The sequence below is a fragment of the Mauremys reevesii genome, linkage group 8 (genome assembly GCF_016161935.1).
Source record: "Mauremys reevesii isolate NIE-2019 linkage group 8, ASM1616193v1, whole genome shotgun sequence".
NCBI classification, from domain to species: domain Eukaryota; kingdom Metazoa; phylum Chordata; order Testudines; family Geoemydidae; genus Mauremys; species Mauremys reevesii.
In genome coordinates this window covers 25124888-25140568 of record NC_052630.1, presented here as the reverse complement: position 1 = coordinate 25140568, position 15681 = coordinate 25124888, and the positions used below count along the sequence as shown (strand labels likewise).

General features: G+C 40.4%; 1 long non-coding RNA gene across 1 annotated transcript; it reads right to left on the bottom strand.

Moving 5' to 3' along the window:
* Positions 1 to 2364: 2364 nt before the first annotated feature.
* LOC120370801 lies at positions 2365 to 14042 on the bottom strand. Its single transcript, XR_005583947.1, has 5 exons — positions 13989 to 14042; positions 8427 to 8542; positions 6615 to 6757; positions 3784 to 3876; positions 2365 to 3006 (listed from the first exon to the last, which is right to left on the bottom strand). It is a non-coding gene; the product is annotated as an uncharacterized LOC120370801 (long non-coding RNA).
* Positions 14043 to 15681: the final 1639 nt, after the last annotated feature.

Below are 15681 nucleotides of genomic sequence, written 5' to 3'. Positions count from 1 at the left end.
AAGGACTGGGCCAGAAAGTAGAGGAGACTGAAGGTAAGGGAGGAAAACATCCTCTAGTGTAGTGTAAGAATCCATATTGCCCAGCATTCGAGGCAGTCTGACAGACAGGGCTGACAGTTCTGACATGACCTGGGTAGTTGTAGCCAGGCAGTTCTTAGGAGGACGGGATGGTATCGAAGAAGCAGCATATCCAGAACTCCTAGATGGGGCTGGTGAGTGTCAGTCTTTGTGTTTTGGAGCTGGAGCCACGAATGGTACAAATGGATTCCTCTTTTTGCATGTTTTACCCTCCAAGTTGGGGGGTCTTTTGCAGTTCTAGGTCCATCAGATCTGTATGCAAAGGCTCACCCAGGTTGGAGAGAGACAGGGTTTTTTTTTTCTTTTATGGGCAGATCTGGATGGAGATCTATCTTTGCGACCATGAGAATGCCCCTTATTCTCATGGGAAATCCAGCAAGAAGAGTCATTGGGCTTAGCAGCTGTAGACTCTGCTCCTAAACTCATGCCCAGAGAGGCACTGCTCACCTGATTGGACTGATGTACAGGGGGATCTCCCTAGCCCAGATCAGAGTGAGGTCTCATAGCCTTCTCCATAAGGCATTTTCATAATTTAAGCTCATGAGCTTCATGAGTTTATGGTGGAAAAGAGCAGCAGATGCTGCACTTTGCAGGAATATGCATCTCTCCTAGACAGTAGAGACAGGGTTGGTGTTCGTCACACACTGAGAAGGAGTGAGGACAGGAGGCACAGTTCTTGAACACCAGGACCCTGGGCATAGTCCCAAGCTGCCAGGAGGGAATCCCCAGTAAGTGGGGGGAAAACTACTTATACTGAAAACTCTGTGCTAATATGAACTACAATCTACTTACACATTTATTTACAGAGTAATAATAGTAAAAGCTGGAGAAACCTGTGGACACAGGGATTCCAACTCAGGCCATGCAGTGGTAAGAAGAAACTGGAGAGGCGTTGACCTTCATTGCTTTTTATGCCCTTGGTCTGGAGCACATAGTGAGCTACTGAGCATGTGCGAGCCAACAGATGCTTTGGTTAGAATTTCTGGTCTTGGGCGCATGGCGCATCTGAGCACTTAGGTGTGGAATATTCATAGGGCTATTATTTGGTGGGATCGGGGAGGGGGGGAAGTAATCCAAATGTAATATTCAACCATTCCACCAGAGGTCACCAAAAGATCATCAAACTTTTTTATTGGCCGTCATCTGTCCAAGTACTCATACACATGTGTTAGAGGTAACAATGTACATAAATTAGAATAATTGCTTCTGGAAGCTGGTGTGGGTAATATTACTTCATTCCATTTGATCCATGTTTAGAAAAAAAAATCAGGAGCACTGCCAGGGGGCTGAAAAGCTACATAGATATGAATAAGAAAAAGATTAAGAAAAGAGCCTCCTTGTATTTATCACAGGTGGCTCTCTTTGATTAATATAAGAAAGCTAAATAACATTGCAATATTTAGAAGTCAGAGCTCAGAGAGAATGACTCAGGCACCCACCTTGACAATGTAATCCACCTCAAGAGAGGACCACTATCAGCTACTGATAAATAACAATACAAAGAGAGAAATATTAAGAGTTATAGGTAAAGGAGAGATGTTTTCAGATGAGATATCATTTGAAACAGCAATCAGACAAAGGAATAGAGAAAGGTGGCCAAGACAGCAGGAGCTGCAAAGGAGAAGGCCCTTGCACCATTAGTGGCAAGGCTGTTCAAAAGTACAGGGCAAAGGCTAGTTCTAGTACAAGAAGCTAGCTGAGGGTAGTTGCTGAAATCCACCTTGGGATTGTATGATGGATATCAGAGCTTCTTCCCTATCCTTCCCCTTTAATCCAGTTTATACATGTTCTTGTTCTACTCACAAGGGCTGCATGTGGATAAAACACACGGTTGCAGAGAGATGCCCAGCATCAAAGCTTGTCACAAATCTCTCTTTTCACTTCTGAACATGTTTGATTTTATTCTGCTAAAAACCTCTGACTTATGGGTGTCTCCATGTTCCTTTGTATGGGCAAGTACATCACTCACAAGACAGCTGTCGCTGTTTTTCCCACACACCGTAATTCAACTTTAATTAAATTGTATTTAATACTATACAAAAGAACATTCAGAACAATCACAGGTGAATAACTTCATCAGTTCCAACTGCCAGGAAAATAGTTTTTTCTTGTTAATCGGCCTCAAATAGATTCGGGGAATGGAATTTTGCATTTTTAGAGTAAACCACTGCATTTTTTTCCAAAGATATTCATACAAAGAGCATTTTAATTTTCCACACTATAGCTATGTTGACCTTTGAGACCGTGCAAAGTAAAGTATTTATGATCCTGGGCTTTTTTATGGTATTGTTTCAATATTTTTTTGTAACATTTGTATTTCTTGCTGATGTTTTTGGCATTAAAAATCACTCAAGCTGTGCTGAAATATAATGATATTCACTGAACCATAGTATGGAAGGATAATTCAGTTCATGGAGGTTATTCTAGCTCATCATGTACACAAAAGCCTCAAAGAAAATGCAGGGGATTCTCAGTTCTTACATGTGCACTATTCAGTCTCTCTTCTTTTTCTGAATAACTTGACCTAGAGAAGATTCACTTACATAGAGAAATATGCAGCTTTGTCTGCAGAGCGAGCCAGATAGAACAAAGATTCAAAATGGTCTGATAGAAATGACTTGTATTGTCTTCCTAGACACCCAATTTCTTTTAATCGTGATTACGGTAACCCCAGGTCTAAAAGAATCACCATTTCTATCTACTTAGAAAAGTACCAATTACCTAGTGAGTGCCCATCACTTCTCAAGATGCTATAACCAAAGTTACAATAGGTCAATGCTCTAATTTTCCTCTGCACTCTGTTTTGCTTTTCATTTATTTCCATCTTCTCTTTCTTCCTCTACTACTATGCCTTCTCTTCTCTCTTTCTCTACCCTCTTGACTTCCCCTCTTTTTCCTCCTCCTCTTCCTTGCTGCTTTTAGTTGCACCTGTGGAAAAGTCACATGAGAGAAGTGAGATTTGCACTTCATCGTGAATTCAGTCAGGTTTGTGGTCATTCTTTCCCCCTCCAGGAAGGAATCCTAAAACTGTGACCTTGTTGCCAAGAAAGTCCTGCCTCTTGCTGTTATAAGCTTTACCATTGCGGATGACAGCTTTGTAATTCCTGAGAAGGTGGGGGTCAGGAAGCTTTATGTCTTCTGTGAGATATGCTGCTCTATTCTAGAGAGGTTCATGAAGTTTAAGACTGAAAACTTCAATCTGACCCAGTATTCTGAGAGTCAGAGTGAGCTAGTGTTGCAAGTGGATACCAGGTTGATGAGCATTCAGCAGCTGATGTTGCTGAGAAGTCATATCAGCTGCATTTTGCACTAACACAAGCTTATTTAATGTCAGTGTTCAAAGGGTTAGTGAACTGCAATAGTCCAGCTTGGAGGTCACAAAGGCAGGGAGTTAAATTTTGCAAATCTCTATTTGTTGGTTGAAGCAAATTGCTGCATCTGAAGACCCTCAAATTCTAGAATATTTGAAAGTATATCCAGGTCCAAATTTAACACCTTGAGCTCTTCTTTACTCTACACTGTCACTACGTCTCTGATAGTCAGACATCCATAAAAATCAAGTCTGAAGGTTATGTTAATACTAGCTTTCCATTCTCCTAGCAATCGCTGAAACAAGACTAGACAAATGCAGAGCCATTTCGGTCTTGGCACCAGCTTCTATGCATTTGAGCTATGAATTATAATGGTGTGCTGTATTATACTGACCTTTTCAATATACTGCATGTTGATTGGCTAGCTATTCCACATCAGCCCCGATTATTCTCTATACAATGCTATGAAATGGAGTGCAATTTCTGGCTAGTCAAAACACAGAATATCTAGTAAGTTAAAATAGTGCAAAATGGTGATTCATTTCAAATATTACAATGTGTATAGATTAAAACATTTATAGTTCTGGCTAAAAATAAGAGAATATTATAGGAAATAAAGAAGAGGGAAACTTAATTCTGTCCCTAACACAACTGGATATAGGTCATAAGCTTTGCATTCTATCTGAGATATCACACCATAAATTTTAAAATATCAATGTCCACTAACGAACCAAGTATTAGATAAGGAGTCCCCAATGCACCTTTATATAGGGCACCATACATTATTAAAGGTCAGAAACAAAAGGAAAGTAAATATTTAAGAGGCTGTTCATTGCATTTTATGTTATGTTAATGAGGTCTGATTTCTGAAATATGTATTAATGTGCAAGGAGAAAATAACTCATCTGTTTTCTGGTAGTTGTTTGGAAGATTCACAGATTACAGATAAACACACAGATGGATAAAGTGATGTACCAGATGAAGCAATATAGACACTAAGACATTAAGCACAGAGCTGGTCAAACAATGGGTCCAAATTTTCATAAACATTTGTTAAATTTTAATTGGGTTTTGTTCATCTAAATTTAAAATTTCAATGAAAAATGTAAACACAATTTTAAATTTGACTTTGACTTGACTTTGGCCAAGACACTAAGGGTATGTCTACACAGCAAAAAAACCCTATTGCAGTGAGTCTCAGAGCTCAGGTCTACAAATTTGGGCTTGCAGGACAGTGCTAAAAACAGTTGTGTAGATGTTCAGGTTCAGGCCAGAGCTCAGGATCTGAAACCCATCCCCTTCCTTCAGCCTCAGAACTCAAGCCCGAATTTTTAGCACTGTAGTGCAAGTCCAAGTCAGTAAATCTGGGTCTCAGACTCGGTGGGACAGGGGGGCGGTTTGCACTCTAAACCCACAATTGATTTTGGTTTTGCAATAATTATGAGGCATTTGCAACAAATTGCATTGTGAAAGATTTAAAGAAAACATTAATTGGGGTCGGACTGGAACTATGAAGAAAGGTATAAGTCTAGACCCAATTTGAAGGCCTTTCATATGTAGATATCCCACTAAATTTCCATCAATGCAGGACTGGAAAATTTTGTATTTCTCACATTTCTAGTCAAGATGGTTCTGCTTTTGGTATGTTTGACATAGCTGAAGGGGTCATGAAAGATTTACTTATATTAGCAACAGTAGTTATGATTACTCTCACACTGGGGCTGGAAAGAACTTTTTAAAAATAGATTAACATTTGTAGAAGTGGATGTTATTAATAGGCAATACTTAGCCACAGTTACCACACCAGGGTATCTGAAAGCTCACACTTATTCTCGAAGAGAAATATGGTAGCTCCAGTACCGCTGTGCCGTGTAGCCAACACTCATGATATCTGGCATTTTTCTTGCAACCTCAATTCCATGGTTCAAGAGATTATGTCAGAATCTCAGCTTTAGTTGCAGACAACAGCTGGAAAGTGTGAACAGTACATGTTCAAAAACTAGAAAGCAAATGAAGAGAAACAAAAATGTATTATCTAAAATCTAAGGATTTTAAGCCAATTTTATTGTATTTTGGGGGCCTGAGTCATGACTCCTAAACATATGGTGTAAGCAATATTGAGGATGGTACAATAATAGTTGATAAATACTGAGTTTTAAATGATGACCCCTGTAGGGAACAAATTGTAAGTGTTCCTCAACATGCTGCATTGACAATAATTACCTGAGCAAACTGACATTTAAAGGGGCAGGCTGAATTTTAACTGGGATCTTGAGTTCCCACCCATCTTTGTGTATCATGTCTTGGGTCTCTGTCTCTTTTAAAGACCATCTTGTTGACTTTTCTGGATAATTCCAGCTAGCTCAATGAGTACAGGAAGTCCCTCCCGGGCAATCATGAACTAGGCAGGAAGTTCCTCCTCTCCATGTGTTATACCTCAATAAACACATTCCTGTTCTAACTCTGAAATGGACATGTCTCTGTTTCTTTGACAACACAGAACCTTTAGGCTTCACAAGGACAAACCTTTTCTTGCACCCCATAATCTGAAACATACCTTTAGAGAATTCACAGAAAGAGGAACAGTTCAAGTAGCATCTTGTGTTTGGTTTGGGGGTTTTTTCCTATTGGGATTTAGTTAGCTTGTTTTTGAAATGTGAAAAATGGTACTTATTATGTGGGGGAATAAGCTCACAGGTCACATGAAATACTTTCATAATTAATTTATAAGATTTGCTTTGTCACAGTTATTGACCCAGTTGTTACGAGTATGATTACACCATGACTATGAAGCTCCATCTCACCAGCAAATCCGTGCTATTATTTTTAGACTGAAATCTCATGGGTCACTTTGAATGTTTTCAGATCATTGCACCAGTTAAAATTAATGAATCTGTGGCATTTCTCACAAAGACAAAATGTGCACAACCTGGGGGCTTTGTAGGCTTAGAGTAAAATTTTCAAAAGGGTCTTAATGACTTAGAAGTCTACACCCCAGTTTCATGTAATGTAGGTGTTTAGAAGCCTCAATCTCATTGATTTTCCCTGTGACAGGCTCCTATAGTGTCTATGTTGCTTTTGAAAGTGGGATTTAAACACTTTTTTTTGGTCTAAATCTAATACTGTCCTATTTGGTAACCCCTGTGAAATTCTCTTTCACCCAGTGCACAGCTGTCTTGCATATCTGTATTTAAAACCAACATCAAAACTGGCAGCCTTACTAACATTTGCTTCAGAGAGACCAAGGATTAAATGGACACGGAGGCGGAACTCTCCTCTCATTTCAGGGATAGTCCCCCCATTAGAATCTGTTGGCATCTTGGCAGAATAGGGAAGCTTGAACCGCTGCTGCTCACGCTACACTTTTTCTGTGGATAAAAAGATGGCTTTGATGTTAACAGGCACCTTTCATGAATGCTCAGCTTGCTTAAAAATAAAAGTTCTGTGCAACAATATTATAAAGCAACTTTTAAACCCAAACTTGTATGCTGCCTAAATGTCTTTTGTGTTTCTCAGGCTAAAATGTATCTTGAAAGCAGGTTTCCAAACTCTAATCGAGCGTATGTTGTCCAGTTTCTGCTCATTTATTTTGGAACGCCATCAGCTATGGAGTCATTGCTTCATGGGAATACTTGAAGAAGAATCCATATTGAAAGTTTTGTGATGATTGTTTTACTTTAGATTCATAAAGGGACTGAACAGCTGCAAACTTTATGAGATCTAATCTAAATACCTGCTCCTTGTATTTCTGTGCTGGGAGATATTTATATTATCTATTCTGCTCTATACTAACCATCAGGCTGAATGCTCCCTGGAGCTCTGCTGACTCAAAATAATGACTTGTAGGGGAGCTCTAATGACAGAACAAGGGGCAATTATAGACACAGCATGAGGCTTGGAATAACTGTGTGATGTATTTTGTGCAGTTGATTGACCTCATGTTCAAGTTCATTTGTGCTTCACTATTGTAGATATGGCCTATGCCTCAGGGTATATGGCTTGTTAATTTCAATATAAGAAGACAGAACAGATTAGATCAAATCAGATAGCTCAGAGAAAAACAAAGCAGCAACAATGAAAGCAGGATAAGTGATAGCGAGATGTGGGGGCTCTGAAAAAAAATCCTTTTACTGGCTTCAGAGGACAGAATGGGAAGTTATAAGGATACAGATTATTCATTATTCTTTTTTCTTTAGATAGTCAGAAAGGCTGCTCTCAGGAACTTTTAAAAGTCAATATAAGCTAACTTTAAAAAGGGGGAAAGTTTCTGTGAGAATCGGTCCTTGGACTGTAACATTTCAGAGCAAAACCATTCGACAGTCCCTCTCTCAGGCTAGTGTTGCCAATAGTTCCATATAATAAAGGCTGTCTCTTATTTAAATAAAAAAATTCCTGTCCAATACTAGATCGGTACAAGCCACCTTTTATCCTCTATTTCAGAGCTGCCAGGCCCGGAGAGGTCCAGAGTGCCACTCTGGCACCTGAAATGCAGGAAGGAACTGTACTCCAGCACTTCACCTTGCAAATTGCCGCTGTTTGCCAACTTAATCTGGGTGCATGGGATTGCAGCACCATTCAAATTTGGCCTGGCCACCCTTAACCTGGCATGCAGCACCCAGAGCTGGAGAAATCCTAGGCTGAAGAGAAGGGATTTGCCCCCAGAGGCTCAAGTCAAAACTGGGGACATCTAACATCTGTTCCTTATTTTTGAAATATACTGTGCTGGCAGTTCTCCTCTCTCCTGATCTTGTCACTCTGAAATACATTCCTGCTGTGATATAATTCACTGGCTGACATAGAGGACAGCTTTTCTGATGGGCTGTTTATAATCCTGACTCCAAATATTTTTGCTTTAAAAAAAGAACAGAAAAAACTGTTGGTATACCCCCACCCCATCAATATTAGTGTATACCACTAAATTAACATAAATTCTCTTATGTGATTATGAACAAAATTACAGAGCGAGTCTAGGCATATAATCATATTGTTTGGAAAACACTGTTCAAAAGCTGACACATGCATTTCCCAGAAATGTACCTTAGATTCTGAATTGGTTGAATAGGGAGTTCAAAACCAGCACCCGTGTTGGTGAGGACTATTTATGAGCAGTATCATCCATCCACCTTCAGCAATCATTGTCAACATAGATGCGACTTGCAGGTATAAATCCAGGAAAAGCAATATGAGCAATCTAGTTACAAGTCAGTGCACCAAGGAGGAAATTCAAGCTTGATCATGCAAATACATACACACATCCATAACTTTATTATATGAGTAGTACCACTGTTGCAGTGTCTGAGTCTCATTTACACTAAGGCCCTTTTACATCACTTGGCAGTCTGAAGTATTTTTTAGTTAAAACTTACAAATCTATTCACACCCAGTTTAATACCACCTTACATTGTCAGAATTAACATGGAGATATACTTATCTCAGAGAGCTGGAAGAGACCTTGAAAGGTCATTGAGTCCAGTCCCCTGCCTTCACTAGCAAGACCAAGTACTGTCCCTGACAGATTTTTGCCCCAAATCCCTAAGGGGCCCCGTCAAGGATTAAACTCACAACTCTGGGTTTAGCAGGCCACTGCTCAAACCACTGAGCCATCCCTCTGCCAACTGAGTCAACGGGTTGTATTGTAAATGAGAATCAGGAACTACATGTGTGATTGTACATTTGTAGAATCAAACCTTAAGTTGGCTTAATATTCAAGTGCTAATGACCATGTTTTCAATAATATGCATCCATACTTTGATACATTTTGATTTGTGTGCATATATATTGAGATTTTGTTTACAAATATGGTATTACTCACACATAATCATGGCCAGCTAGGTACTTAGCTGGCCAAATGTGCTTTCAAATATCCAGTTTGCACACACAGTCATGGTATTTGCCCCACAAATTGGGCATGCACAACTGTATGCACACAAATGTGTGCACATATTTTTGAACAGCTGCCACTAAATGGACACTCTCAGGTTAAATGTGGCCTAAAATGTAGGTACTGGAAGAATAAACCCTTATAAAGCTAAATCCAATAGATATGTTTCCATGAAATTAATTTTAAAAATCCAATGGAATTTTTACCACATACACATTTTTCTGCAGTATTAACAACTCGAACATTGCGCCAACAATGCAGTGCATCTAATCAGAAACTGACTAGAAGCAAAATTGAAACTGACTACTTTATTTTCATGGTCCAAAACCAAACAAACAGCATGAGCACTGGAAAGTAAATTAGATTTTTAACAATCTATTTTAAAGAGCTCAAGTATTAAAAGTATCAGAGGAAAGAAAATAGTTGGGGATTTTAACAAATAAATGTTAAGCTGATAATGTATATATAAAGTTAAAAGTTTGAAATGCTATTATTAACCATAAAATAACATAGTCTAATTCAACAATTGTAAAATATTTAAATATCTTAGTTATAACCTACACTCACAATGCCAGCAAAAATTTAGGAATAAATTATTTAAACATCTAAGATACAGTTTGATATTTCCCCTTTTCTTGAAGTGCAACAGGGCAAAAACTCCTTTTATGCAACAGGTGTCTTTTTGTTTTTTTGAGGGGGAGGCGGTCTGTGGTTCTCTGTACCTGATCCTCAGGCCTGGTCTACACTGCGGGGGGAATCGATCTAAGATACGCAACTTCAGCTATGAGAATAGTGTAGCTGAAGTCGAAGTATCTTAGATCGACTTAGATTGACTTACTTTGCGTCCTTGCAGCACAGGATCGATGGCTGCTGCTCCCCCGTCGACTCCACTTCTGCCTCTCACCCTGGTGGAGTTCCAGAGTCAACGGGGAGTGCGTTCAGGGAGCGATGTATCACGTCTAGACGAGACACGGTACATCGATCCCCGATAGATCGATCACTACGCGCCAATCCGGTGTGTGGTGTAGACATACCCTCAGTGGAGAAGCTCCATCCTAAACAGGGCAGCTCAGTGGCAGCACTCAAGGGCATGAAATCCTAGTTAATTAAACCATTAGAGAGCATGTGCTCAGTTTGTTAACTAGAGAAACTAAATGCAGATGTACATTAAACCTAGTTTCTGGTTTTCCAATATGACAGGGATCCTAGAGAATTTAGTTTGTGGGTGGTTGTGTAAGAAATAGCCAGAGACAGTCTCTTTCCAGAAACATTGCTTTGTAATTTGGGTCTGTGGACTTGCACATATAGGAAGGAGAATGTATTTCTCCATAGGCTTAAAACCTAGAAAACAACATCTTGCTTTACCATCCTAAAACACTACCAAAGATAGCCACACTATCAAAATGATCCATGGAATGAGCATAGCATAGAATAGTGCATATCTATCTATCCATCTATCCCTCTGTCTCTCTTTATATGTACACATACACTGTATAAGAGAGTAAATATTTGCTATAATCTTCCAATGGATCATGCTCTATTACACAACATTGGAAAGTAATTTAAGGCTTATGAAAGGTAACAAACAGCTCTAGAGACTAAAATCCTCCATTTTTCCACAAAACAGGTACCATTTAGAGAGTGCATAGGGCAAACTTGCCACATGCTGCCAGTTCTGCTCCAGAGCAATCACTTTGAGAATCAGAGGATAGTTCAGTCTCCAGGCAACTTGGCTGGATCTGTCAATCAGTGCAGACTGATAGAGCTGGGAAAGTATGATATGCACGTAATACCACTATGAACTCTGGACTAAAACTACCAATATTTAAAATATATTACTGATGTATGTATGTATTTATTATAAGCAGGCACAGCCTGGTGGGCATTGTGTAAATAAAAAGAAATACAAATAATAAATCATTTTCAAATAAGCTACCAAAAAGCTGAGAGATGACAACTTCCAGTTACTTCTCTCTTGGGCCAAATTCAAACCAGTGACAAGTAGGAAAGGTCACAGACCCTGCACAGAGTTCTCATAAGCCACTTTGGCCACCATTTTATCATCCGAAAGGCTGAGCAGATATTCTGGACATTCTATACATTACTTACAAAAAATTAACTGCATTAAAAGAACATTCAGGTTGCACAATGGAAAGCTCAGAAGTCAGGAAACGGTGATAAAGATAATGCTGCCTGTGCATACTCAGTTCTTCTAGAACCCTGCCTCCTGCAGGGCGCAGGATGGACTGTGCTCACCAAAGGAGGCAACTATGAAATATTTCATTTTATCCTCAATGCCCAGTGAGTGGCCCCATATCTCATTACTGCATACCAGCCAAATCCTGCTCAGCATATAGAAGGGTTTTTCTTTCTTTATAGAGCTGTGACACCTCCAGCCTGCCCCCAACTCCCTAAGGCATCCCAGCCTGACCATGGGGGACCGTGTGAAGAGTCCCCAGGAGTGAGGGCAGTGGCTGCTCTGTTTTGTTCCAGACAAACTGAAAGGAAACATTTAGATCTTTCTTCAGAGTTACTGTTCTGTGGGAAATTTTGAATTTTCTCATTTTCATTCCATTTATTACTCAGTGTCTGGTTCTATTTAAATTCTGAGTTCTGACTAGCTCCCCTGGGAGGTCAGGATGCAGTTTTCCCTGTTTTACTGATGGATAAATGAGGCACCAAGAGATGAAGTGCTTTGCCCACAGTCACACAGCAACTCTGTGGCAGAACCAGGAAAATAAAGGCAGTGAAGTGCCTTAGTGGCATGTGAATTCTTCCAGTGTATTCCTGTCCCATTCACTACACACCATACAAGTTCTGCAGTGAGAGCCTGATCCAAAGGCCATTGAAGTCAGTGGAAAAAGTCCGATTGATTTTAATAGGTTATGAAAAAAATGGGTTTGTTTAGTCTGGAAAAGAGAAGACTGAGAGGGGACATGATAACTGTTTTCAAGTACATAAAAGGTTGTTAAAAGGAGGCGGGAGAAAAAAATTGTTCTTCTTAACCTCTGAGGATAGGACAAGAAGCAATGGGCTTAAATTGCAGCAAGGGCAGTTTAGGCTGGACACAGGAAAAACTTCCTAACTGTCAGAGTGGTTAAGCACTGGAATAAATTGCCTAGGAAGGTTGAGGAATCTCCATCAATGGATATTTTTAAGAGCAGGGTAGATAAAAACTTGTCAGTAATCGTCTAGTTCAGGGATCGGCAACCTTTGGCACATGGCTCGCCGGGGTAAGCCCCCTGCCGGGTCGGGCCGGTTTGTTTACCTGCCACATCTGCAGGTTCAGCCAATTGCAGCTCCCACTGGCTGCGGTTCACCGCTCCAGGCCAATGGGGGCTGAGGGAAGCGACGGCCAGCACATCCTTTGGCCCCCGCCACTTCCTGCAGCTCCCATTGGCCTGGAGCAGTGAACCGCGGCCAGTGGGAGCCGCGATCAGCTGAACCTGCAAATGCAGCAGGTAAACAAACTGGCCCAGCCTACCAGGGTGCTTACCCTGGCAAGCCACATGCCAAAGGTTGCCGATCCCTGGTCTAGATAATACTTAGATGAGACTGGACTAGATGACCTCTCAAGTTCCCTTCCAGTTCTATGATTCTATGAGCAGGCTCTGAATGACAAAAGGTTGCAATAGACACCATCGCATTCACAAAATACCATACAATGCATGAAGTTCCAGGGTGCTGTGGATCCTAAACCATTCACTACACAGCCATGCCTAATTCACTTTCCATCATGCAAACTGGATGAAACAAAAGGTCCTCCCACTGAAAAGCAGCATGACATCATGGAATAAAATACTTTATTTTTTGAGTGCTTCATTTTGTAACCTATAGATATTTTAATGGAGTTTCCTACATCTTTAAAAAAGAAAAATGAAGAAGGAAAGAAATTCCACCATGTATAACTGTTTGCTAGACAGCAGCAGAATGCCTCATACTGCCTGGAATGTGCAATTGATCAGACAGGAACCATGCAAGCTCATCTACACACAGCTGGTCAAAACATTTCCAATTTTGAATTTTTGGATGAAAAATTGACCTATTTTTGGTACACATTTTAGCCAAAAATGCATTCTGTTTCTCATTTTTTTTTACGAACTTCAGAGCTGGTCAAAACATTTAAACTTTTGAAACATTTTAAGAAGAAAAGGATACAGTTTTCAAGTAAATTTTCATTATCCCCCCCACCATTTTTAACTACCTCTACTTCCATATAATAGAAAAGAAGGCAGACTCATTTTGAAGCCTGTCTCCTACTTTGCACAACTCCACTGAGCATAAAGAGAGACACAGCACCACCTACAAACTTTTCTAAACTATGCACACATGCCCAGAACAAATAGAAGGTGTGACAAAGTTCCTCCTCCTTGGCGGGTCCTGTGCTTATTGGCGGATTTGCTTTCCTCACAGATTCACCCTGTGAGTTGAGACCTTCCTCTTTGGTAAAAGCCACAGTCCAGGTCAATTCTTCCTGTGTTTGATCAGGAGGTTTGGGGGGATCCCAAGCCCGCCCTCTACTCCAGGTTCCAGCCCAGGGCCCTGTGGACTGCAGCTGTCTAGAGTGCCTCCTGGTACAGTTACATGAGAGCTACAACTCCCTATGCTACTTCCCCATGGCCTCCTCCCAACATCTTCTTTATCCTCACCACCAGACCTTCCTCCTGATGTCTGATAACACTTGTACTTCTCAGTCCTCCAGCAGTATGCCTACTCACTCTCAGCTTCTTGCATGCCTCTTGCTCCCAGTTCCTCACATGCATTTCCTCTTCCCTGGCTCCCTTGGGCCTGACTGGAGTGAGCCTTTTTATAGCATCGGATGGGCCCTTAATTAGAGTTAGGTGCTTAACAGCCTCACCTGACTCTTAGCAGGTTAATTGGAGTCAGGTGTTCTCATTAGCCTGGAGCAGCCCCTGCTCTGGTCACTAAGGGAACAGAAAACTGCTTATCCAGTGGCCAGTCTACTACTCTGCTGTTTCCAACTGGCCTGGGTCTATCACAAAGCCTGGTAGACCATTGGAGACTGTGTCACAAAATCCAATAATTAAGCACAAAGAATATTTTTGAAATTCCCTATAACTTTGACAAATCACCATCAGTTTTTAAATCAACCCAACAAAAGGCACATCTGCAAACTAAGAACTACCTATCTGTCCAATTTGAAGTTTCTACCATCTACCATCTTCCTGCTAGATCTGTTCAACAACATTACAAACATTTTTATTTAGTTATACTGGAAAGCCTGCAATTTTTTCACTTTAATGAAAAATAGATTAATACAGTTTAGATTGAACCGCCGCCTACCCCCCCCCCCAAAAAAAAGGTATTCCAGGACTGAGAAATGTCAGCCAGGAAGGTGTAACACTAAAAAATGTTCTAAGAAACAGAAGAATGACCCCTTAGAATGGAAATGTTTGGCCATCCTTAGCTATAGGCATCACTGTGAACTTCACATATACAACATCTTTGAAAAGAAAGGCTGCACTTTAGTGAATAGTCCTTGCAATCAGGTTCAATTCTCCCCTCTTCTGCTTGGCAGAGGAGAAATGGGGGCTATCCAAGGAATGGTCATATCTCCCCGATCCAGTGGTGGCTCAGTCCTGGTATTAGTTACAGCAGCTTAGGAGCTCCTCTAATTTACTATGCTGGCATAAGGTTCCTCCTCATCCCCTCAAAACCCCAATACATCCCTTACATCAAGTGAACATGAGGTGACTGGTGTTGGAGCTGCCTCTGCAAATTTTATACCAGTGAGGAGTTTCCCTCATCCAGGAGAACTCAGGCCATTCACAGCTATAATCCAGCCTCTTTTCACTGGTGCACAATTCACAGATTCTTATCTGGCCCACCGTCTTGGATGCAGGCAAAACTCCCACTGATCTATGGGAACAGAATCTAGGCATAAATCATTCTGGGATTTTTCTGCTTAAAGGGGGCTATAGAAATGAAACATTTATTGTTAATTATTAAACATTGTTAACATCTATCAGGACCCAGAGTTTCATCTGATAAAGTCTCTTGCTGTTGTGTTTTGTTTTTTGTTTTTTTTATAAGAGGATTGATTGATTTATTGACTTGTATAATAGCAATTACACAGATAAACTGTACAATGCTGCGGTCTGAGACTGGATTTCTTTTATCCCTATCATGAGAATGTCAGCGAGCCTATTTCTCTTATTTTAAAGGTCAATTTCTGATTACAATCTGGATTGAAACGAAATAATTTAATGAGACATATCCCAAAGATATGAAATCCTTTTTACCTCTGTAGGGCCACTTTGTTCACTAATCTGACATATGCTGCAACATGCTACCTAAAATGACCTTTCTTACAGTTAATGAGGATAAGATCTCGTTATGTACAACTTTATTTATGTCAACACTGACTGAAGATTAATGTGAAAAAATGCC